The sequence below is a fragment of the Gavialis gangeticus genome, unplaced genomic scaffold (genome assembly GCF_001723915.1).
Source record: "Gavialis gangeticus isolate Ggan-Ray unplaced genomic scaffold, GavGan_comp1, whole genome shotgun sequence".
Classification (NCBI taxonomy): Eukaryota; Metazoa; Chordata; order Crocodylia; family Gavialidae; genus Gavialis; species Gavialis gangeticus.
The window spans coordinates 50,499,317-50,502,275 of NW_017729032.1; the positions used below are offsets into that span (position 1 = coordinate 50,499,317).

The window sequence follows — 2,959 nt, forward strand, 5'->3', positions numbered from 1 at the left end:
TGCTCAAATATTCTTGCCAGTGGCTGTGCAATGACATCAACCAGTGCCTTCAGTACCCTCGGATGGAGCTCATGCGGGCCTACCGACTTAAATGCATCCAGTCCTTCCAAGCAACTCTGCACCACCTCAGGGTCAACACTTGGTAGTCTGGCGCCCTGCTGTTGTCTCTCTATGATCCCATTGTGAGACTTGTTTTGCCCCTCATTGAGGAATCCACCCTGTCTGTCACCAATTGGTTTTGTCCATTCAGTAGTGGTCCTATACCACCCTGGGCCTTCCTTTTCCTTTATATATCTGAAAAACAATTTTTTGTGATCCTTAACTTGGGATGCCATCCTCAGCTCCATGGTAGCTTTGGCCTTTCTAACTGCCTCCCTACAACTGCAAGCTGAGGAGGCATACTCCTCTTTAGTAATTTCTCCCTGTTTCTACCGCTTATATGCCTCCCTTTTTGTCCTTAAGCTGCTCTGGATTTCTCTGGTCAGCCAAGGAAGCCTCTTGGCCCCTTTCCCCCTTTTCCCCACATCAGGATCATCTCCATCTGTGCCCAAAAGATCGCTTCCTTAAGGCACAGCCACCCTTCCTGGGCTCCCATCTCACCAAATCTCTTACCCTGCAGTGTGTCACTGACTAAACGCCTGAGCTTGCTGAAGTCAGCCTTCCTAAAGTCTAGCACTTTCACCCTACTAGTTACCTTTCCCACTCTACGCCTTATGGTGAATTCTATTATTTGATGGTCGTTGTCCCCCAGGTGACCACTGATCTGTAGGTCCCCTACCATGTCATCCCCCATTGCCAATACCAGGTCCAGTAAGGCATTCCACCTAGTGGGGCCAGGTACCTCCTGCATCAGGTGGAGGTCCTGCACACAGGATACGAACCTGCGTGAACAGTGGGAATTTACTGTCTGTGTCTCCCAGCAGATGTCAGGGTAGTTTAGGTCCCCCATGACTATTGCCTTTATGGTCTCCGGGAGCTGCTTCAGGAGTTCCAAATCTAGTTCTTCCACTTGGTGTGGGGGTCTGTAGACCTCTACCACCAAATCCCTTTCCCCTTGACCTCCATGTATCCTAATCCACAATCCTCCTACTTTCTTTTCCTCCAATTCCATTTTGATTAGGGTCAATGTATAACACTCCTTGACATAGAGTGCAACCCCTCCCCCTCTCCTCCCTACTCTATCCTTTCTGTACAGCTTATAGCCCTCAATGTGTACCGCCCAGTCGGTATCACACAGTATCACCACAAAGTTTAAATGGTAACAGGAATTTTATCATTTCAGAATATGTACTTTATGTAACATAATAGAGTAAGTAGGATTCTACTGTAAGGCTCCAATTTCTTTGAATCAAAATTTTAGGCTTTTTATCCACTACTAGACAAAGGCCAAGGGCAGCTCAGGAAATACTTCTACTTCTCTCTGGAGTATTTCTACCCACCTACTTCTATGCTGAGTGGAATCAGAACGTAAAATCACTTCCTTCTCCATGAAATAGCTGTTGGTGAAGTATAGCTGAATGTGGCAATGTGAAAGAGAAGATCTTCAAAAGAAGGAAAAAAAAATCTACTTTTTAGACAAAGCCTATAGGAATAGAAAATGAGTTTTCCTTTAAGCATGGATCTGGAAATCTCCAAGTATATTTTGATTTTGCTAGAGTCTGAAGTTAAATAATCTCTCTATGTAGTAGATTATTTTTACAGTTTACTGTTCTGTTCCTTTAGAGGCAGCTTCCTTGATTGACCTATAAGGTACCTGATACCAATTTGATATTTATAGCTTGCCTCCTGAATCTCTTTCTTCTTTGGCATACATCTTCAGTCCTCTTCTTCAGTTTCCAGCATCTTCAGTTTTCTTATCTTTCCACTTGTGGCACCCTACATTTTAACCAGCTATTATCCCACAAGATATCCCACAATGACTGCATTTGTACAGGTCACTTTGGTTCCTAGACACACTCCAAGAACTGAAAAAAAAGGGCAAGAAGCTGGAAGAAGACTTGTTTTAACTCTTTCCACAAGCAGTTTAAGGAACTTAACCAAAACTATTCTCTGTTGAGGACTATAGTCATAAATAACAAGCATCCTTGTTATCTATGACCTAGTTTCTGCCAAATCCTGATCAAAAGAGCTGCTTCAGTATTCCAAAGCAGAACAAACCTGACAGACACAGCCACTACAATAAAAGCAGGCCTTCTTGCTGCTTAATTGTTTTTTCAGTCCCTGTTCAGTCTCCAGTTCCTACTACTGGATAAGCAGCATAGGCAGCAGAAAGGGGGGGACCTAACAGGGGCCAAACACGGGGCAGCAGTAGGGCCGCAAGGCAGCCCGGCTATGGGCTTCCAGCAGCTGCAGCAAGGGTAGGGAGTGGCACACAGGCAGCGATAAGGAAGAGGCAGTTGGACTGGGGCAACCTGGGGCTAGGGGAGAGGCAGGTGCTGCACAGCCAGCGGGGCATGGGACTGAGCTGTTTGCAGCTCATCGGGGAGGCATGGCTCCTGTTGCTATATGCACTCCAGGAAACATGGAGGACACATGGCCCCAGATCTATGTGGGACAGGCTAAGCTGCTGTTGCAAGCTGGGGCCAGGGTGGTGCTGGGGTCTTCCTGGTAGGGGGTGGCCTAGCCAGGCTGCACTCAGGGCAGGCAGCAGCAGCGCTGCGATGGGGCTACGGTGGGTCCACGGATGCAGCCACCTCAAAATTCACTGTAGCCCCCCCAACCCTTCCTCCTAGCTCTGCCGCTGCCTGCCCTGAGCGCAGCCTGGCCAGTCCCCCTTCCCCCCGCACAGCCCAGTGCCACCCCTGGCCCCAGCCCGCAGTGGCAGCTTGCCTTGCCCCATGCAGATCCAGGGGCATGTGCCCCCTGTGCCCTCCTGGGGCATGTACAGCAGTGGGATCCATCCTCTGGATGAGCCATGGCTCCATCCCACACCCTGCCCTGCCCCAGCCCCACTCCCAAT

The 2,959-nt window shown here is 48.8% G+C and overlaps 1 protein-coding gene across 1 annotated transcript in view; it reads left to right on the top strand.

Moving 5' to 3' along the window:
• FRY (FRY microtubule binding protein) overlaps positions 1-2,959 on the top strand; it is a 480,115-nt gene that overhangs the window by 254,508 nt on the left and 222,648 nt on the right. The gene's annotated exons all lie outside the window — the stretch shown is intronic.